The sequence below is a fragment of the Ctenocephalides felis genome, unplaced genomic scaffold, assembly GCF_003426905.1.
Source record: "Ctenocephalides felis isolate EL2017-DRISC unplaced genomic scaffold, ASM342690v1 CF-g0.4_SCAFFOLD_01492, whole genome shotgun sequence".
Lineage (NCBI taxonomy): Eukaryota > Metazoa > Arthropoda > Insecta > Siphonaptera > Pulicidae > Ctenocephalides > Ctenocephalides felis.
Genome location: NW_020537646.1, coordinates 44,530,360 through 44,554,950, shown reverse-complemented (window position 1 = coordinate 44,554,950; position 24,591 = coordinate 44,530,360). Strand labels below are relative to the sequence as shown.

The 24,591-nt window shown below is 29.6% G+C and overlaps 1 protein-coding gene across 1 annotated transcript in view; it reads right to left on the bottom strand.

Annotated features, from left to right (window-relative positions):
• Positions 1 to 24,591, bottom strand: part of LOC113370713 — a 245,032-nt gene that overhangs the window by 137,218 nt on the left and 83,223 nt on the right. The window lies entirely within an intron of this gene.

The window sequence follows — 24,591 nt, the reverse complement described above, 5'->3', positions numbered from 1 at the left end:
TACCAAAAACTAATCAGCACGATTGCCAACCAATATCTTTCGAACAGTTTTTGAATTTTCAAAATCGATTCAGAATTGCGAGCTAAAACGTGGACGAATTTTTTTTCACTTTTCTGCGATTTACAAACGGTTCGGCCGATCGCAGCGCAAAACCGACGATAAAATAAAACATCGATTTACAGTAAAAAATCTGTTCACATACACACACACACATACTTTTTCCAAATTTAGTCTCATTTGATTCAGAATGGCTTGTAACGTCGAGGAAACTTAAAATTAGCGAATCGAATTTTTTATGACAACTTAAACTTCTCCTTCAGAAAGTTAAATAGGAAAAATTCGGGACCGTTTCGATTTCTGCATGAGCATATAAAATATCACGTGGAATACTCGTGTAGATATCAAGCAGTCTACTATATTTTTTTTAACTTCCCGTTCTCAAATGTTTGGTAATCATAATCTAATAATCTACGATTAAAAACCATCTTGATCAACCATTTATCTAATTTTATTACCTTTACTATTTAGGTTGCTTTTCTAGCATATGTCTCAAAAATAATATATACAATATGCCAAAGATGTTGTCAATCCCTGCTTCGTGCGTATCATTTGAATCTGTTGTAATAAACCCGGTGAATTCTCAATCAATTACGCTAGTTGATGGGACACAAAAACCAACGATTGCCGAGAGTCGCGTAGCAACATTGTTGCTTTATTTTACTAGGATATATTCATAGAGTTATCTCCATCAGGATACTTCACGCCGAGTTCGCAATGCCGTCGCTCGTTTACTGCCGACGACTTTTATTGACGACTCTAAACTTGATGGAAAAATTACTCGACAATCTTGAAATTCTTACAATTCGCGCGATACTCGACAGTACCGAGTACTTCCATTGATTTCCTTCAGGAAGAAATATTTTCTATGCTTTAACAGTCGGGAATACCTGAAGAATGGTGATTACGGAAAAATATAGTTTAAAACTTGTTTAGCGCCATCATTATAATAATGGCCATATAAGCTCGACATCCCATGAAAAAGTTACCGTATGCATCAGTATTTTTCAGAACTAAATGTATAGTTCCACCTAAGTTTCCATCATGAAGAGCATATAGAGTAAAGATGGAGATTGCAATTATGAGTTTTGAGTTAAAATTTCGCTTTACTTACAACTTGATATAAATCACCATTGAATTTTCAAGTAAAAATAGCCCTCTGTTACTACAAAAAGTTAAAATATCACTGGATTGCCTTCCAATTAAAATTATATAAAAAAATATGATAAAACAACCATTAGGTTAGACATTAGAAAATTAATCATGCCAACAGCCTACAAAATAAGTTAAAATATCATCATATTTAAAATAGGACAACCATTGACTTGCTTTTGATTGCAAATGGATTAAAAAATTAATGATAACCCATTTTATTAATAGCCATTAGTAAAACGTGAAAATAAACATCATAAAAGCTTATAGAATATCAAAATTTTGATTGCTGTTAAAAAGAAGTCCAAAAATATTTTGTGTACTGTATACTATTTAAAACTTTTATGTAGGGCAGGGTGAGGCATAAGAGTCCAATTTGGCGACTTCAAGTAATTGTTCTATCCGATTGAACTACACCACAACACATAACATGTATCAAACAAACAAATATCGAATTAAGTTTAGTAAATTTCCAGTTAATTCCTTATTATAGAAATGGGTTGTTTTACTATTTTTCTAAAATTTGTCATCTGTCCCTTTTTGCCCCATGGACGTGGTAAGAAAGGACAGCCAGGGGGCAAACAAATGTCTTATTTTGAGATTTCACAAAATAATTGCTACGATATTCGATAAACGCAAAATATAAATTTCACGGGCATATTTTTTATGAAGATTTTATATAACCTGGATCTAGTATTTCGTGAGCAAACTATTTATCAGCAGAGTCGGAATCACTATTATTTAACTTCTCGTAGGGTAAGTTATTGTAACCGTCCAAAACTCGAAATAGAAAATTTTTACATTTCTTTACGTCTTGAAGAAATTTCTGAACATTTTGGCATACCTCAGAAGAAACGGATGTGTGTGTATGTATGTATGGATACAATTTCTTGTCCACGTTTTCGGGCGCACGAATCAACCGATTTGAATGGTTTAAAAAACATTCGATTCCTATTGATAGGGAGATGTACTGATTAGTTTTTGGCAAAGGCAGGTCTGGCCGTTACGGAGATACGAAGCAAGGAGTGCAGAAAATAAAAATCGAATTTTTGAGAGAACGGATTATTCGATTTGAATGATCTAGAAATCTTTCAATTTGTAATGACTGGGAGAAAGGGTGATTAGTTAATGACAAAGACAGGTCCAGCTATTTCAAAGATACAGAGCTAAATGTGCAAAAAATGGCAGTTTTTGAGAAAACTATGCGTCCGATTTGAATGATTCAAAGAACTGCTTATTTTAAAAAAATAATTGCTTTTGGCAAAAAAAAATTGTTTCTATTTTTTTTATTTTTTTTTGTATATCGAAAATAACTCATATTTTAATTTTAATTATGACTAAAATTCTATTATACTTTAAACAAATAGTTTCAACTTTGCAAATCAGTTTATATAATTCTTATAAATATTCAACAATGTTACAGTATTTATTTATAATAATCAATTTGAAAACATTTAATATTCCTCGAACATTTCGTTACGTTACGGGAAGTTTCAGCAATTTGCCTTAAGGCACGATGCCATACACCACTAGTTTCATTTATTTTTTGTAAAATTGCTTTTTTAAACTGAATTTACTATTTTTTTCTTTACATCTTTACTAGGTAGATTTTCAGTTGTTGCTTTTTACTCCACCTACGTGTAAGCTATTGTAAGTCTTCCATAAAAATATCTGTTAAATCTAATTTAAAATCCATAATACTGATTATAAAACAATTCAAATTCAATAACATATAGGTAATAAAAACTATATTAAGGCCTCGAAAACTAAACAACAGTGCTCACAACCAAAAAAACTAACAACAAAGGAAAATACTTTTGTAATAGATCTACAAATATTGCTGTTTATCTTTTGATAGTGACGTTGATTAATTTAAGGCTATAGCTGATTACATATTTTTTTCCATCTACTTTCAAATAGTGTAATTCCTAATAAAAAAATCCTAACTGAAGCTTTTTATTCGCGGACTTTTAAGACCCGCTTAACACTACACCCTATATGAAGAAAATGATACTTAATTCTTAGTGTATGCTAATCATGGTGGGGCATATTTTAAAGTCGGAATACATGATGAAAGTTCTTGAGTATCTTTAACACGACACTGCAACATTGCTAACACAGCACAATCAAATAAAAATATGTATTTACAATATACCAATGATAATAATTTTTGCTGCTTACAATTCGGAAAAATACAATACGCCTCTCCGTATCTTGTAAATATTTATCGATAATGTAATTGTTTCTGGAATCTGTAAAACGATGTAGTATCACCAATATTACATATTTTGCCATGGCATTTCGCCCAGCCAGAGCACATTGCCGGAATCACTGTCAGACTTCTGGAAGCGCATATTGTAAATCAGAATAATTACACTTTTATGTGCGACACAACACGGAGCCTCTGCCTTGACACCTCGAGGAGAGTGAACGCAGATTAAATGCCCGGAGACGACAAAGGCGAGAAAAGTGAGAAGATAATAAAAAGAAAATTTATTTCAATATTATATAAGACTAAGGCTGGGTTTGGAAATACTCATATATGACGTTTATATTATTTTCTCAGATGAGCAGGATTAGAACTTCAATTCCAAAGATTCATAAGAAAAATCAATCATTGATTATCTCCATGTATCCATCTGTCCTACTATTAATAAATAATATAAATGTAATATGAAATATAAGTTTAATACCGACGGAAATAGTGCCTATTTTTTTTTAATTTGGCCAGAGTTTTACGCATTAATTTGGTGAATTTGATGAATTCATATATTCATGCCCACGGATGCACTGACCTTTGTACCGCCATTTGTTGGTTTAACTTTCCTAGGGTAAGTTATAGTAATCGCAAAAAAATCGAAAATGATTTTATTTGCATATGTTTACGTTTCAAAGGTTTTTGAACATTTTGGCATACCTTAGAAAAAATTATGAATAATTTTTTTTGTCCACGAGTTTGGGCGCATTGATCAACCGATTTGAATGATTCAAAAAACATTTGTTTCCTATTGATAGAAAGACGTGCTGATTATTTTTTGGCAAAGACAGGTCTAACTTCTCAAAGATACGGGGCAAAAAGTACCAAAAATGGTAACTCAGTTTTCGAGGCAACGATTGAATGATCCAAAAAACATTTTACTTGAATTGACGAAATGAAAAATTGATAAATGTTGTGGGAAGGCAGGTCGAACGGTTTCGAAAAAAGTAAAAAAAGGAAGGATAATGGCGGTCAAAAATGATTATTAAACACATGCCGATCAAATTATCAGATATTTTAATAAGTACCTACAAATTTTGAGTACATTTCTATCGATTTTGTAATTGTACCGAGATTTATAATGTTTAGCTGTAAGACCTCAACGCCTCATCGTTTTTGCGCTTTGATATTTTGGCTCATGTATGTATCACTTTGTTGGTACGGGAAGTTCCAGCAATTTGCCTTAAGACACTTTGCCATGCATCCCAAATTTTTTATTTGTTTTATTTATCATTTATCATAGCGATCAATTCAATAAAGCTGTAATTGTAGACTATTACAAAATATGGTGTGTAAAAAATAACTCTCCTTTGATAGCTCCTTCTATATTTATTGCGTTAAATTTCTTATAGATTTCATGTAGTATTCCTACAATTTTGTTCTTTTAGTCGCTTATAAGCTATAGATGACAAAGGTTTAAGGGATTTGGATGTTGACTTAGCCGAGTCTTATATTTGATGCAGAACTGATTAATCTCTTCTATCTCTCCGATAGGTCTCGAGATTTGAATCAAAAGTTTTTTTAGCACCAAAAGTTTTTACCTATTTTCAATGTCAAACTTACAGGTTTTGACAACAGGTTTCTCTTTTGTTGTGCTGCAAATAACAGGAAATATTTGTTAATAGATTTTAGCTTAAAAGTATTAAAAACATTTTTTCTTCATTGCTACCACTTAACTGCATGTTAATCAAGGTAATATGTTGAATTAGAGTAAAACGTCACCTATAATTATTTGTTTAAGAACCATAGCCGTTCAATATCCTAAATATCTTGAAATTTGAGAATATGTTATTTTTTTAAAAGTTGCAATTAAAATAATAAATAGATTTATACGCATGAAAAGTATACTCGTCAATGCACGAAATTCAGTTTTTCTTCTCCATGGTAAGTATATTAGTCAATCACAGTTCTCTAGTTAATCAGTATTTTTACTTTACCTAATTGCTCTTAGTATTCATAAACGCACCAACCACGAACTGTTTATATTAACTGCAATTTGCTGCACATATTAACCCTAAAATAATTGCTTTTGCAGTTTAAATGCAAAGTTCAGTGCTGGAAATATTATAAACTATGTAGAGACAAAAAACTTTCTGAACTATATAAATGAATCAAATTATACACAATTCTGTAAGTTGGCAAGGTGATAACTGTTTTTCTAACAAATACATACGATTGTATAATTGTAAAAGTTTTTCTCATTTTTGATTTCCAAAATTTTAAGATTGAAGTCAGTCGAAGGAGTTGCAAATATTTTACAATAAGTTTATATAACTAACAATATCAATAATTTATATTAATAAGAATTAACTGATACTACTATCATTTGAGTTGTTCAAAATATTACAATAACTTTTATACATTCTTATTGGAAAGAAAATGGATAATGATAACACAGAAATTGCATAAATGTATTTGATTCGATTTTGTGTAATGCATATTGGATAATATTTTCTTTTATAAGAAAATTATTAGTTTAAGATTTTTACCGAAAACCTTTATTAAAATATGGAGCCTATATTCGTTTCATAAAAACGCAACTTTAATGCAAAACCAACTTTGGTAATGCACCCAAATATATTAATACAAAATTTTATGTATAAATTATGTACGTTTTTGCAAACTGAAGTCATTCAATTCAAAAATCAACTTTGGAAATAAATGTTTATTATTATCTAGTCTGTGATATGTGACTCGCAGATGCATGACACAAAAAATATCATTGTGTTTGGATCTTTTGAAATTACGGGAACCAATAGAATAATCCATCCAACTTTTAATTTTCGTCTTTATCATCTGATTAGCATGCCACCAAATATTTTACAATATAATTAATTAAGTGAACAATAGATGCAAGATTCCTTTTATTTATATTTTGTATAACGTTATTTTTCTAAAGATGGAAGCTCTTCGTCTATTAATGATATACTACTTATTCAGATCGCGTTACGCGTCATAAAACATACATGATCGTATAAATATTTTCAGTTTCATTTTTTTACTGTTTCGTCGTCTTTGTTTTGTTCAAGCCTCACCTTGGCTCTTCACGTCCGTCACAAGAAAGGGAGTGGCTGAGGTTATAAATTCTCAAAAGATTTTAAAATATTAATGTAATATTGTTTATGGCAACCAAGCATATCTGTCAGAAATAAAAAAAGCTATATTTTACAATGAAATTAATATGCTAAGGTAATCTGCTTATTTGATAATTCTAGACAAGACACACACACACATTATCTGTCAAGCTGTCAAAACCAATAAATTTTTCTATGAATACTTTCGCCAATATAACTATCAGTTTTTCCGAATTCTATCGGACAAGAGAAAATTGTCAGAGTCCTCGTGGCATACGCCTCTATTGTTAAGGATGATGGCTCTGGTTTGTTCAATTTTTCAATGTGTTCCACAAATTTGATTTGTACAATATTTGCAGTACTAAAAGAAAAAACAATAAACTTCCGAATAACACTTATAAGAAAGTAATTAAACAAAACGCACTATCCGAAAACATTAATTGATTAATTATTTTATCCTTTTTAGCTAATAATAATTAATTATTTAGCATATATTAATATACATTATGTGGTATAAGCCAATGTGAGTAGAATCACGTAATTTTCTTTTAGATATCTTTCATGGTTACGCCAAAAATTGAGTTTGAAACGCACTTTCCGAACAGTTAAAAAAATACAACCTCAAAATTAGAGCCTTGTGGGAGCAAGTTATAAAATTTTTTTTTTGACATTTTCAAAAATTGAAAGGATGATGACGCAATCGCGGAATGACTGCCAGAGTGGTACTTTCTTTATTGGTCGATAATAAAATATCATTAAAAAACTTCTAGCTTTGTGAAACAGATTAGTCAAATAGTTCACTGGCTCTTAGACTATGTAGTGTACATCGTTGTTCTTTTCATTTATCAAAGCATTCAAATTCTAGTAGTAGTCAATCTTGCCTCTATGGGCTATCCCTATATTTTCCAACAATTAGGGCGACCAGTGGAATAGGTTTTTGTCTTTGTGTTCATGCATTTTATATCATAAATATTGGCTTTGCGTCGACACGCGTGACGTAAAGCTTGATTTTTTTCAACCAAAATTCAAAAGTCTGCTCTTTTGCTTGAGAAGATCCAAAGATCTCTCAGCGAGCGGAGAGTTAATCTTTTATCTATATTAGAAGCCTCATTACACAGCCGCTATCTTATAGCTTTTCTAGATATTTAGATTTATTCCATCAAGATTTTTGAGGAAACCGAGTGTTTCTTAAAAATAGCTGTTGTAGTAGCTTTGCGTGACTATTTCAAGTAAAATTCTTTTTTAAACCCGATTATTATTCCATTTCTGATGTTGCCTTTGCTCGTGTACTCCCAGACTTGCATTTGAGTTTTGAAAAAAAAAAATCACATTTGAGTACCGGCAGACATAGCAACCTGTATGAGACAGTGGTGACAATCTGCCTACTTTAGCTAGATACAAAACCGCCATAGGCGGGGTAAAATGGGACGGCCAGGGATAAACGAGTCTATCGTCTTATCTTAATTTCACAGAGATTTAACAGAACATTAGCTACATTATTCAACCAATGCAAAATATCCATTTCATGAGCAAATTCTACAGCAATAACACTGTAAACAACCTTGATCTAGTATTTCGTCAGAAATATTCATCAGCAGAGTTGGAAGAACAATTTATTTAATTTACCTCTTGCAAAATTGCTTCTTTAGCTTAATTCACTTTTTTAATTGATATTTTTTATTTTTTTACACTTTTTTTAGGGAAAAGGTTTGGTTGGTCCTGTTTAACTCCGTCCCCTCCCAAGGTGTAAGGTTTTATAGAGGTTATGTAAAAAAAAACTAGAATCGTTTGAACTTGAACTTGAAACGTATTGAATTATATTAAGGTTCACTAAGCGACAGTGATTACAACCACAAAGACTAACGACAAAAAAAACTTTTGATATGGATTTTCAAACATTGTTGATTTTTTCTCAATAGCAAGAATTCATAAGGATCATAAGGATCAAGATAAGGGCTGGTTACACACCTCTTTTACCTTTTTTTCAAATATTGTTAAGATATTCTTAACTCACTTTTTGGCGTAACCATAAAAGATATCGACAAAAAATTTGCATGAATCTACTCACAGAAAAAAATATTTTATCCTTTTCAACTAATAATAAAATGTTTATTTGGCATCAATCGTTCTGCTGAATAGTCAAAGACATTGTGAGTAGAATCACGCAAACTTTTTTTCGATATCTTTTATGGCTACGCCAAAAAGCGAGTTCGAAAGAAGAGGCTACTTTGGTATATTTTCAATGATATCTCGGCCATAAGATGAAAATTGGTCTATCAGATATTTTCAAAAAGACTTTGTGAAATGGAATATAAACAAATTGCTAAAACTTCCCGTACCAAAAATTTTTTTTCAAAAAAGATTACAGAAGAAAATAGATTTTTTCAAAAAAAGGCTTTGAAAAAAAATGTTTTCTTTATTTTGAAATATTTTAGAAATTTTGAACCTTTTTTGAAGCAATCGTACTGCTGTAACTGCATAGAGACGAAATATCGAAGCCCGTAAGCGCCGCAACGCCGTCTATCTCATAAACATTGGTACGGCACTCATAGGAATGTAAACAAAATTTATACCTATTGTTAAAATATCTGATATTTTGATGTGCATATGTTTTTTTTACTTTTTTTTTTACTTTTTTCACTAGATCTCCGAAACCGATAGACCTGCCTCCTTGAACATTTAATCAGTTCTTCATCTTGTCAATACAAGTAAAATGTTTTATGAATAATTAAAATCGGACGCTCCGTTCTCTTAAAAACTGAGTTACCGTTTGTAGCACTTTTTGCCCCGTGTCTTCGAAACGGCTAGACCTGTCTATGCAAAAAACTATTCAGCACGTCTCCTTACCAAGAGCAATCGAATGTTTTTTGAATAATTGAAATCGGTTGAACTGTGTTCCCAAAATCGTCGACGAAAATTTGTATCCGCACACACACACACATACACACACACATGCATCCATTTTTTCTAAGGTATGCCAAAATGTTCAGAAGGTTTTGAAACGTAAAGATATACAAAAATTTTCGATTTTTTTGCGATTACTATAATTTACCCTACGGGAAGTTTATTATTTAATTACCCTTTATTACAGCATTTTAAGTTTCGGTTTACATCTGCAAAATATAATATTGAAAAGTATATGTATATTAACATGTAAAATTCTCTGTTAACATGTTATTATTTTAGTTTCTAAAGTTTTTTTTAAGCCGTAATAGACTCTTATTATATTAATAATTAATAACAGAACAAGATATGATTTTTTTGAAAATATCGTATCAAATAGAATTCTTATGAATCAGCATTATCCTTCAATGTGTTACCTATCGAGATCTCCCACTATAAATAATTCTGGTGTTGACTCACGCATGGTCGATTTGTTCGGGCGAACTGCACGTGCCGAACAAAAGTTATTATATAACAACAATGGATAGAGATCGGGCCCTGCCTAAGGCAACGTCAAATTATATTGTATTTCTGATAATGAGCTTTACGAATCACTGACTTCAGTATCAAGGATATTTAAACTTTATTATTCTAATGAACGGAAAACCAATCGATAATTCGAATTTTGTAGCTCTTTAAGTGATTTCCGAATTCTTTTGGCATTTTTGTTGATGTAAAAATGATATTTTGAGTATAGGTATAGTCTCTACTTAAAATGACACTTCTAAATTACAAATAGACAACAAATACATATTAAAATATTACTGTTAGTATTAAATATACGTACAAATAAATATATGTACATGTACATGTTGAGCTAAATAAATTTTCAAAATGACAGCAGTATCTTCTGACAAATTTGACCATATCACCAATTCTTTAAGTAGTGGGCTATAGTTTTGCAATTATTTTTACTCGATTTGGTAGAGGTAGAGTTAAAGCATCTATCTAATTATTAATTTCTTAGGAATATAGTCAGTGGTATATATTATATATACAATTTCCATGACACAATGTTCGATTCCGTACTTCTCCAAAACGGCTTAACCGATTTTTACCAAATTTTATATTCGAAATCAGTAGGTTTGATAATTGGCGACTATCTATTTTCATTACCTTTAAATGATAAAGAGTTCAACAAAAAAACTTTTTTTAACTTTTGGACGAATATTTTTGTTTTTGGTTCGTTATAATATGGCATTGAAAATACAAACAATCCTAAATTTTAACTTTTTTATCACAAACAATTATTTTTTCAAAACCATTTCAGTAATTCAATGATTTTTGCGAATGACTTGTTGAACATTTTTGACATAGTTTTAGTTTAGATTTTTGAGTAAAAAAAATGCTAATACCTCACGTTTTTTTTAACTTATTTTAATTTTGGGACCGATTATTTTTAATTTAATTTTTTTAATGTAATTAATAGTTTTTGATTCAAATACATAAATATGTTTATCAAAGGTTATCCATCCCTAACATTTTTTTAATTCACAATCGAAAAATACATATGAACTCGCTCTTTACTTAAAAAAAAACTATTTACCTTTATCAATGATTGTTCACCGCTAACATTATTTTTAAATTTTCGAATCAAGTGAAAAATATATACAACTCTTTCTTATATTAAAAATATATACAAGAAACATTTTCATCCTCCTTCCGTAAATCTCTTTCATAATAGCCATATTTTAGCAATCAGTCAGTGAGTGTATTTTTACTGAATTTTAATTCATATTTGTCTGAACTTATGAAAAAGCATAAATTTTACTTGAAAAATAAAATATTATTTTTATAATGTGTTGTTCACTCTTCATATTTTTCCATCGTGCTTTTTCCGATTTCCGGTAAACTGAACATTTTCTACTAGAAATATTTTTTATGGCAAAACAAAGTTTACCGCGTCAGTTAGTATATATAAATATATAAATGTGTAGATGTATATTTTTTCATTTTCTGTAGTTCTTTTCTGTTATTTTAAACGTTTAAATCAGATTGGTTTCAAAATAATTTAATTGACTTCTCAAAATTAATAAAATAAATATCAATAATCTCATTAATCTAGATCAAGACATGAAACAGGAGGTACTTATATTTTATATACATCCACATATACAAATATGTGTAGTATCAACATTTGAAAGTTTAGTTTTTTGGTAGGCAATACACATATTCATTCATTGATTAATTTGGCGTAATTAATTTATAATTAGATTGTTTCATGTGTAAGAAACAGTTGTTATAAAATAGATTTTGAATGCATAAAATTAGAATTCTGCAACTAGTGTCCCACTCTTTCGTTTCAATTATTTATGTTTTTTTCGAAAATTTAAGCGGCAGTTCAAATAAATCAGAGTCAGCCATCTACTAGTAGATTCTATTTAATTACATCAAAATTAATTGAAACTAGTTTGCAATTAGAATAATTTTCTGTCGACATCCATAGTTAATTAACGATATAGTTTTGAACGACTTCAAAATCTAGACCACGTCTATCTCGAACGCCATGCTATTTATTTACATTATGCAATAATAACTCCGAGCTTAAAATTCCATAACCGCTTTTATTTGCTGTAAATCTACATGATTATCTAGATCAACAATCTGTACTTGTGTCTTGTATTGAATAACTCATTATATTTAATCTCATTCATTGGGTCAAACATCAAATTAATTAATCATTCGAAGAAACCCAGGAGCACTCATGACACGCGACCGAAATCAAAAGTACTTTTTGCTGATCTGCCAAGACGACTTAAATCTGATACGCAAATGACGACATGGCAAATAGATTATTTTTTCCAAATTGAATATTCTAATTCAATGTTACGTACCGTGAAATTAAAAACGAAACATGCAGTTCAAGACAAATTACAAAGCGTCAGGAAAAGTTTCTTTCGAAATGTTTCTAGTTGACGTTTGAGCAAATCAAACGCAATAACGTTAACCCATTAAAAGAAATAGATAGTTAATTTGGCTAAATGCCAAATGGCAATTCCATTATATTTCAGCATAATTATAATTCAATCAATTTTTCCAATAGGTATCAATTTTGCAATATATAATCGCATGTTTTGTTTACTATAAGTAATGTAGCAATTGCTAATTGTAATTTTTAAAATATCTATTGATTTATTGATACATTAAAATTATTTCAATTTTAAAATTAACTGAATATTGTTCGACAAAGCAAAACACATTGTGAATAAATTAATTACACATACATTTAATTTTTTTTTTAATTACATTAAATTTAATAAACAAATACTTTATATTAGTAATTTATATTTTTCAAGTAAAAATATATAACACTATTGCTGTCTATGCAATTGTTCAAACAGCAAATTCAATCCACAAATTTTACCTTCCCCTAGGGTACATTATAGTAATCGCAAAAACATCGGAAATGAAAATTCTGATATATCTTTGCGTTTCAAAAGTTTCTGAACACTTTGGCATACCTTAGAAAAAATGGATGCGTGTGTGCGTATACAAATTTTCGTCGACGGTTTCGGGAATACGGATGAACCAATTTGAATAATTCAAAAAAAAATTGAAATATGTTCAATAAAATAGTATATTAAAAATATACACTACGGTTAATGCCAAGGGTTATCCAGTAATTTTCACTCATACCTATAAATGTAGATAAATGTAGATAAATAATAGAATGTATAAATAAATGATTTTTTGTTTATCCACGACTAAAACTTGGATTTTCCAAATTTATCACTCAAAAATTCATCGTCTGCCTTTGAAATTTATTGCATAAGATATACGTATTGGAAATTGCAGGATTTTGAACAGTACAACGAATTCAGAAAGAATTAATATATAGTATATGCGGTAAAGGTACAATATCACCTTAGATTTTTTCACTCAAAATAATTACTTCAATAATGTTGCCCATTATTCTTGTACTATTCATTAATTGTTTTCAGTAATAATATCTAAATTATATTTTTCCTAATAATAATTTGATATAAATTATTACTTATTTGCATGATATTTTAGAATATCGTAAACCAATAAGTTAATTCTAGATGAAATACGATTAATTTTAATTCTAGTGGAAATGGCACTCATAAAACTATTTGATTTAGATGAAAAAAAACAGACCCTTAACAGTACAGATTTTATAGCTTATTATGAGCATTGAGCACTATAAAACGCCATGGAATATATAAAATGTAACACCTAGCCGCTAGATGGCTTCAAATACAACAAATAAATCTCTGACGAAATAAAAAACACTTTCATATTCAACTCAATATTGTTTCTAGGACATGTTATAAAACACCGATTTATTAAGATTATTTGGTATAGTTTTGTTCATTACATAATTTTTATTATAATGTATATTTTTGGAAATATTTGCAAAAAAAACAATGAAAAATGCCAAAAGGAAACGAATTTTTAGAAGTCAGTAACTTGAAAAGTATTTGTTTTTTTAAAAACAATATGAAATATTTTTTCCTTATAATCAGTTCTTCTATCAAAATCCAACGTTATTTTGGAAACAAATAAAATTACACCACTGAGAATTGGTGTCATCCACTCGTGGAGTCTAAATTATTTTCACTTTTGAACTTGTGAGTAAGATGAACTCAATTCCAAAATACGAATTGGAGCACAGTGAAAAAAATTCAGATCCAAAGCACTCTATTGACTTGAGTAAATATTCCGAATCCAATGGCAAAAATATAAAAATATAAAACTTTTAATAATTTTTTAAATAAGTAATTTTATTTTGTATTGTGATTTAGTAAAGTAAGACAAAACACGACTGCATTAGTTAAAAATAATAATCTGTCAAATTGAATTAAATAGAATGTACTCACTGACAGTCCACAACAGGCAGACGCATGCGCAGCCTGTTCATTTGTCAAATATATAATGTATCTTATATTTTAATTTTTGGCACATCTCAGCTGCTTTTCGGCAATAATAACGTAGACATTACATTTTTCTTATTCATAATAATGAATATATTATATTTTAATATTGTCTTAGCTCATAATTGAATTTGTTTTCAATGTCAAACAATGCCTCAAATATTTTCAATCTCAAACAATGATAAACTATTTTTTGAAATTTTTTCCATTTATTTCTACAAGCTAACTATATTTTTATAAATCAAAAAAAATTTAAAAATTCTCTTAACAAACTTCAGAAAGATTTATCAAAATCCCTATAATCGTATAGGAGAACTATCCTTTCATACATAATCACAGCACAATTTTATATATAAGATATGGGGCCGCTCAATTTTTGTTAATATATTAGTTTAGATAATATGAAATAATCTAATGTTGATCCTGCTTTTGTCTGCTACTTTCTGAATGAACTACTTTTATCGATTTTTTTTTTCTGTGGGCATAAAAAACGTAAATCAGTTATATAATTTCAAGAAATTAACAATTGATTTGCCATAAGCAAGAACTCATTCATGAACTTTATAAAACTTATTTGCATAAAATGAATTTAATACTAATATTATTTTCTACAAATTGCGTAAAATAAATAAGAATAAATTATTGAAAAATAATATTTTTTTAAATTAATAATTATTTAAAGAATTTATTCATATCTGAATATTTTTACTACTAATTGAAATTCAGATTACGAGTAATCACAAGAGCGTAATACATTGGAAAAAATTTAATTTTAGTGCAAATTAAATAGGTGTAACAGATAGTAATTATTTATACATTTCGCTTTCACTATAAATAAAATACAGTGTCCGTGAAAACGAATAGTATACTCTTTTTAATCAATAAACGATGCTTACAAAGAATTTCTATACATGCCTCATATACTACCTATGATTTATTCAATAATATTGTAACTTTGCTCTAGGTAATTATATTTCTATATAGAAGCATGCTGATTTAATAATTGTTAGGTGTCTATTATAACATTGCTTAGAAATTTAATTAATGTGATTTGTAAAACATTCTATTAGATGATAGGACGTCAGAAAAATTGTTGTTGTTCATCGTCATATTATGATAATAGCGAAAGTGAAACGTATTCTTAATCAAGTATGGAATTATTTATCTTATAAATTTTAGATTATGGATTGTTGGTTATATAAGATACAATCATTTATATATGTGATTTTAATAGATATAACAGATATTACGTTTACAATAGCGCTAAAATTATTTCTCGGTAAATAAACACTAAGCTATTAACAGCAAATTAAATTGAAATGAATTTAAAGCGTTTTATAAAGAGATGAGTTGCAGAAACTTTACAAAATTGATTGTTAGTGATAAATTATGATCATACTATACTTTTGCAATAGACATGTTTTGAAAAACTATATGTATAAAATATAAATAATTCTTCAAACTTATTAATTGATGTGTTATATAAGTGCATGTATGTCTGTCTGTATGTGTCCTACGCATTCATTATCCATACATCCAATTCCAAAAGAATTGGGAAAGTATTAGGGAAAAGTCCCGTAACGCCCGACGGCACCTAGCGCCAGACACTATTTAACAAGTATTATTTAAGCAAGTATAAATCTTTCTATTTCAAAATAGAAGTAAAAGGGGCGCGGGAGGCTCTGCACACGGCCATGACGAGAGCAACCCTTTGCTGTTTTCGGCGCAAAATCACGGCCTCACCTAAATATCAACGGAAGTAATTCTAGAATATTTATCTATTTACATTTGAGTGGTATGGAAATATAAAAGTAGTGCTTGACTTTTAATCGTAAAATGATAGAAAATTATTAATAAATTTAAACAATATTGGTAGGTGCCACCAAATAAACGAAAATGTCTGTCCCTTAGCACCGGACACTAATTTTAAGTCGTCCCTTAGTGCCGGACAGTAAACATATTGATATTTCTTGCGAGAATTTACGTAATTTATTCTAATTATTTAATTTTGTTCTGTATGAGTGCTAACGGTTACTAAATACCCCCATTTTTCGTATTTCCCAGTCAAAGAAAGAAAAGCTCATGGTAAATGCACCAACTGAGAGCATCGTGTGGCACAGCCAGAAGAGTGTCTGAATAAACATTTCGTAAAATATGTTTTTTTTTAATTTATTTATAAATAACCTTAGGCGTCCGCCACTCGAAGACTTTCCCCTATATATAACCTCGAACAGGTTTTTGCATATTTTGATTGAAACCAAACCCAAGTTTTTTTTTAGTTATTTGGGTCAATTTTTAAATTTTTTTTTATAATACCCACATAAAAAACATTTGAAACTAAATATTTACCGTCAAACTACAAACTCTTTAATTCAATTCAATTTTACATACAAAACATTTTATCAGGGGTTTTACTACTTTAAAACTTATTTCTTAATGTACTGGATCTTGTTCTTGTATTCATATAAGATTTTTGTCAATTGTGTTTAACAATATATATTTAGTTCAATAGATTTTCTTGTGTTGGTTAACTTAATAACTATGCAGCATCGAATTGATTAAATAGTGTAACTATTATTCTGTATATTGAATTAAAATAAATAGTTGATCTTTTTTATAAGCTTAACCAAAATCCTAATTGTTAAAAATGATAACTAACAAAATGTATAATTATTAATTTACTTATCATAGGTTTACTGATGTTTAAAAATGTTTGTTTTATTATTTTCATATTTCATAAGAAACTGTTCCAGTTTCCCACTACCATAGTTCAATTTAAAAATGTATGGAAATTTTATAATTAAATCGTTGAGCAACCTCGTTAGGGTTTCAGCACGCATATGCGTTTTTGTAACGCGACTTTGAATAAAAATTCATAATCATTCATAATAAATGTGCGAAATAGAATAATGAAGCGACAAAGCGCATGTGCCAATAATTACTATAATGAATTTCGACATCAGTTTTAATCCAAACATTTCTTAAGCGGGAAATAGTTGAAGAGCCGACGACTGAAAAAAAGAGATTGAACATTTATTGAGAAGTTTATATAAATTGTTACTCAAAATATGTCAATATTAAAATCATCCAGAACTTTACCATTTGACAATACCGACTAAATGCGGAAATTCTGATAAAACTTGCCAACAGTTTTTAGTAAATTTTTTTTAAGGAGGCCTCTCAAAGTCGACAGATTTAAAAAAAACTAGCCGTAAGTGGAATTCTGTCTGAAGGCAATTAAGGCATCGTGCCATAAGGCAAATTACTGGAACTTCCCGTGCCAAAAATGATTATTTTTTTAAAAAGACATTTTTAGAAAAAAATTACTTCGGAAAAATAAGATTTTTAAGAAACTATAAATTGGACAAAAAATTACTTTTTTTTGCAAAAAAAATTTTTTTTTAAAAAAAAATTAAAACAAAAAGAAATTTGTTTTTTTTTTTAATTTTTTTTTTATAAATAATGTATTCTTTAATTTGGCATATTTTGGAAGATCTGAACTTTTTTTCAAAGCAATCGTACTGCTTTAACTGCATAGTGACAAAATATCAAAGCGCGTAAGCGCCGCGTCGCCGTCTAACGAATAAACATTGGTACGGAACCTATAGGAATGCAAACAAAATTTATACTTATTGTTGAAATCTCTATAAAATATCTGATAATTTGATGTGCATATGTCTAATGATCATTTTTGACCGCCAAATGCATTTTTTTTTACTTTTTTCGTTAGATATCCGAAATCGCTAGACCTGCCCTCATGAAAATTTGATCAATTTTTCATCTTGTCAATACAAGTCAAATGTTTTTTGAATTATTAAAATCGGACGCTCCGTTCTCTTAAAAACTGACTGTTACCGTTTTCGTATCTTATGCCCCGTATCTTTGGAACGGCTGGACCTGCCTTCGCCAAAAACTAATCAGCACGTCTCATTATCAATACGAATCGAATGCTTTTCGACTTATTCAAATCGGTTGATCCGTGTTCCCGAAATCGTCGACGAAAATTTGTATCCGCACATACATACACACACGTACATACTACACACACACACACACACACACACACACATCCATTTTTTCTAAGGTATGCCAGAATGTTCAGAAACCTATGAAACGTAAAGATATATTAAAATTTTCATTTTCGATTTTTTTGCGATTACTATAACTTGCCCTACGGGAAGTTAAAAAATTATAGTTCAACTAAATGCTGTAATTCTTGAAAACTTTTACTGTGGTCTTGGAAATGTTATTCACGGTTACGGTTCCAAAGTTTGTATGAACAAAATTGATAAAATGTAACCATAATAACTAAAAAATGATCACACTTAAGGTCACAAGAAAAGCTCTAGTTTGCAATTAAAAGCTCATAATACCCAAACAAAGTGAACATTTTTATTAACTTCTCGTAGGGTAGTTATAGTAATGGGCCGAGAATCGAAAATGAAAATGTTTGCATATTTTCACGTTTTAAAGGTTTCTAAACATTTTGGAATACCTCGAAAAAATTGATGTGTGTGTATGTTTTGTATGTCCGCATTTTTTTGTCCACGTTTTCGGGCGCACGGATCATCCGATTTGCATGGTTGAAAAAACATTCGATTCCCATTAGGAAGGGATGATCAGGAAGATGTGCTGATTAATTTTTGGCAAATGCAGGTCCAGCCGTTACGGAGATACGGAGCAAGGAGTGCAGAAAATACAAATCGAGTTTGAATGATCTAAGAAACATAGAATTTGTAATGATAGGGGGAAAACATGATTAGTTTTTGGCAAAAACAAGTCCAGCCATTTCGAAGATACAAAGCTAAATGAGAAAAAAATGACAGTTTTTGAAAGAACTGAGCGTCTGATTTGAATGATTCAAAGAACTTTCTGCTTGTTTTGAGAAAATAATTGCTTTTGGAAAATACATTTTATAATTTCATTTTCAAAAAAATTTTTTTTATTTTTTTTGTATATCAAAATTAATTCAGCTTTTAATTTTAACTCTAAAAGTTCTAATATACTTTAAACAAATAATTTCAATTTTGCAATACAGTTTATATAATTCTTATAAATATTCGACAATGTTACAGTATTTATAGTAATCTTCTTCGAACATTTCGTTACGGTACGGGAAGTTCCAGCAATTTGCCTTAAGACACGATGCCATACACCACTAGTTTTTAATTGTTTTAGGATATTTAAGGTCAATACTATCACCGCGTTTCAGCTTGACGTTAAGTTCTGGGACACCGTGTATAGATGCGTAAATTTACATATATACATATATAATATTAATAATATGCAACTTACCTAAAAGTGCGTGTATGTGTGTATGTAAGCGCGGATACAATTTTTTGTCGACGATTTCGAGAACACGGACCAACCGATTTGAATGATTAAAAAACATTCGACTTCTATAAAGTGACGTGCTAAATACTTTTTGGCAAAGACAGGTCCAGCCATTTCGAAGATACAGGACAAAAAGTGCCAAAATAATTATTAAATATTTGAGAGAACGGACTGTCCGATCTGAATGATTAAAAAACTATTACGAAATAAAAAATTGATAATATTTTCGGGAAGGCAGGTTTAGCGGTTTCGGAGATCCAATATAAAAAGTCATTTGGCGGACAAAAATGATTAGTGGGCATATGGACATCAAATTTTTAGATATTTTAACAAAAATATATTCGCGCTTCTATATTTCGATTCTACGCAGCTAACGTATCGCGATTGCTTTAAAAAAAAATCACCATTTTCAATTTTCAACAAATTTTAAATTTTTCGTCAAAATTTCAATATTGTAAAAAATATATTTTTTTCAAAGTTATAAATAAATTTGAATCTTTTTTAAAAAAAATCATTTTTGGTACAGCAATTGCCTTAAGGCAGTATGTCATGCGCCACTACTTCAAATATTGATAAAATCAAATGTGAAACTTTCAATTTTATATCGTATTACTTTCAGTGGATTAACCAGGATCTACGATGATGGTCTTGGTATCTCGGACCATAAAAACACGCAACTGGCTATGCGTCTGGTCTACTGCTGCTACGAAGTGTTTGAGAATGTACAAGTAAATGGCGTATAACACATTGTAGACAATATGTCGTTGCGTTAAATATTCACACATAAATTTTGATTTCGTACTGCAAGAAATTAATTATAATACAATTCATTTGTACAAGAGATTTCTGATCTAAATTCTGAGCAGTTGAGATATTTTTAAATGTTGGGTATTGTTTGTACAATGAGGTTATTTGAGAAATAACTTCGCAACTTTGCATGCTGTTATGTTATTTTTGCACATTATTATATTATATGTAGATCTATATACTTCATTAAAGTAACCGATGTGCAATGCATATAATTATTTAGTGTACTTATCCTTGAACAATATAAAGTTACCAAATTATTAACAAATATTATGAAGGTGCGTCATAAACAATATTGCAAACTAGTACATGTTATGAAAATTGAATTTAGATAAAATATATTTTGAATACAGTGAAAGGCTAGACGAAAGACCTTTTTTTGCAGACGTAGAGATAATTATTTCGGCCTCAAAGATTTTGTTGAAACATCTTGAAAAGCCTGATGTCAATCAGCAATGACATCGGTTTTCTCTTGAAAATATAGATAACAATTAATTTGTTCGGCATAGTTAGAATGATTCTTCACTATTGCAGAAATATTGATAATAAGATTCATCATATGACAAAAAAGCGAGTGGAATTGTGTCTTAAGGCAAATTGCTGGAACTTCCCATACCGTAATTAAAACTCTTGGTACAAAACCCCATAAAAATTTCACAAAACGTGTACACATTATGAAAATCTTTATAAAATATCTGATAAATTGATGTGCATAATTCCAAAACATTTTTGACTGCCAAATAACATTTTTTTAACTTATTATTATTGAGAGTCCATGACCGGTGAACCTGCCTTCCCAAAAATTTAATCAGTTTTTTATCTTGTCAATACAAGTAAAATGCTTTTTGAATTATTAAAATCGGACGCCCCGTTCTCTTAAAAACTGAGTTACGGCTGAACCTGCCTCTGCGAAAAACTAATCAGTACGTCTTGTTATCAATACAAATCAAATGTTTTTTCCATCTAAATCAGTTGGATCCGTGTTCCCGAAATCGTAAAGATGTGCAAAAATTTTCATTTGCGATTACTATAATTTACCCTACGGGAAGTTAAAATCTGTTTGGATTGCCAACTAAAAAACCGACTGAGATCAATCATATTATCACAGCAGACAGATCATGCGACACCTAAGTTCAGCTATTAAAATAATATAGAGAAAGCTTGTTGTGCCAGTTTTTTTGAATTTATTATTTTGAGATCCACTGATTTATTGATAAAGATAGATAAATATTATAAATTATTCATCTACTAAACTAAGTAAGAAAACTCCATAACTATTGAATTACATATCTATTGAAGAGTTGCAACTCACCCCTTGTTTAAGGCTAGTTGTACGTCTACCAAGGCAAGTAGTAGCAACAGAAGAAAACGTCAATAGAACTTCTTATTCAGGTTCATCTTTCAAGAGTACATTTTCCGTATTCCAACTTCTTTTTCAGAAGAATCTATGAATACTGTAAATTTTCTTCTACATCTGTTATTTGTATTAGTTTTTTAGTACAACCTTTGTCAACCAAGACCAAAGTGGTCTATTATGAGATGGCACAAAAGTTATTTGTAGATTATAGCAATTCGAAGTTGGTTTGTCAAAAAACGTAATAATCTAAATCATAACTTGGGGCACATTTGAATATGCTACAACTAGCTTCAGGTTTTGTTACTTCAAACTCCAGATGTGATTTTTTTACATTAATCAAAACAACTATTTAAATAATTCTGCAATCACAAAAAATGTAAGGGATTATCAAAGATTGATAAATGCAAAACGAAGCAGGATATATGAAATTTAAAATTAGCCAATAATAATAAAGCAAACAAAAATTTTATGATAGTACATTTTTAATGCCTGTCAAAAATTGACGTAGCTGCACAATTTCGCATACTTCGTCGACCTGCGGTTTACATGTCCAACCGAGACATAAAAATAATTTGATATCATTAAAGATCATATTGCAAATGCTGTTATATAACAAAAATTATAATAAAATATTGAAAACTAGCACAAGAAAATTGCAATGATATTATGAGTAGTTGCAATTATAAAAAGTTATAGGATAGTATTTGATAAATAGGCAGAAAAACTATATAATACTGGCTTTTATATAGAACTTTAAAACTTTTTTAAAAAATCATTATTGACATTCATGTTTTTATATTCGCGATTTGGAATCGAAGAATCGAACGAATTATGTCATAAATCATAATCATAATACTATCACCGCCATAAATTTCTATTTGTTACACGAGTCTAATTAATAACAATATGAAACAATTAACAGAGCGTTTATATATTTAGAAAGTCCCGAAGGCAATTCACAGACCACCGGTCTATCAATTTGTATCAGTTACGCAAGAGAATCCAATAGAATCCGATAAGAAATGATCTTTGACGCACTTCATAGGAAGAACCGATATTGGAAACTGATGCAGTATATTATTTCATAATGGTATTTTCTGATTGCCTAATAAATAAATAAATAGAAAAATATTATTTCAAGCTGCAATCGGAACTCAATAGTACTATATAATAAGCTGTTGTGCCTATTTGACCTAGCACTAGTCAGTCTACAGAAGGCAATCCAAACAGTGATCCCATTTCTGTGGGACGAATTATTGTTACAATTTCTGCAATAGAACGAATATTTATTGATGCCGCAATACCGGGTTTGGACTATTTTCACTTGGAAACGAATTTCTATCTATATTTCCAAGTAAAAACCAATATCACTACTGCTTGTCAGTATTGAGAGTCTGCTCCAAGCAGGATTATACTCGGGAGGACCACTGTTTCAGAACCAGTCATTTAAGACTCTTATCTATAGTTGAGCCCTATGACTGAAATAACTCGAGATTTTCAACCTTCATTGCACGTACTAATTAAATTATTTAACGGTTATTGTTATTGCTATTTTATTTGTCGTATACCCGATATCAATCATCAGTATTGATTTCATTCTCACTTGAGTATATAGATCAAAATATTTTTTCTAGTGAAAATAATAGCCTTCTCGAGCAAAAAATAATAATTTGGCATAGTCAAACAAATAGCCCTTTTTTAAATAAACTAGTTGTTAATAGCATTTTGCCGTAAGGCAAGTTGCATGAACTTTCCGACACGTGTAAATAATCAACTTAATCAATAAGGATTTAGTAGACATGCTATTTAGTAAACATGTTTAAGTATTCATTTTGTAAAAAAAAATCCACAATTAATGTATTTCAAACGTACTTAAAATATCTGTATTTAGATGAATTAAATTAATTTGTGAAACAATTAAAATCATCTATTTCGGGTTCTGAAAATGTATATTTTTAAGTGGGGACGTTCACTGTAATCAGTAGCTACATATAAATCCTGACAGAACGTACATATTCTTTGCCATAGATTCTGATTAGAATAGCTTAAATGCGCAATGATATTCTAAACTTTAGTGATTTTTTCTAACTCAGAATTTTTTCAACCCCAAACGCATATCGTAGGCCTTATTATTAGTAAGTTATTTCAGACTATGGTATATATCGTAATATAAAGTTTCATCAAAGTAGTCAAGAATTTTTTTTCAACATTTAATTACTATGGTGGATTTTTACCAAGAAATGACGATTCTCAATCAAAACCGGTTCAAAATTGTGGGATAAAACGTGGGTCAAAATTTTTACACTTTTCAGTTAATTAAAAAAAAACGGCTTGTCCGATAGTCACACAAAACTGAAAATTAGTTCTTATCTAGTTGCATACATATTGTATACATATAGATTTTGCTGTAAATTGAACATTTTTAGTTAATTACCAGTATTCTTGCAATTAATTTTGTTTTTTGTGATATGTTTATAGTACATGCTTTGAATGTATTTCTTGCCTTTTTCGGACAAAGATTAAACAGATAAAGAAAAAACTAACTTAACTAAGACAAAAACAAAAAAAGAAAGGAAAGAAAAATTCGAAACAAGAAAACCAAAGATTTCACGAAAATTTCTTGTTTAAACAAATGTATTTTGTTATGTATTATTATATTATATTCACAAGCTCGTTTAAATGGTTAATGTTGCCTTGCGATACATACTTCACCAA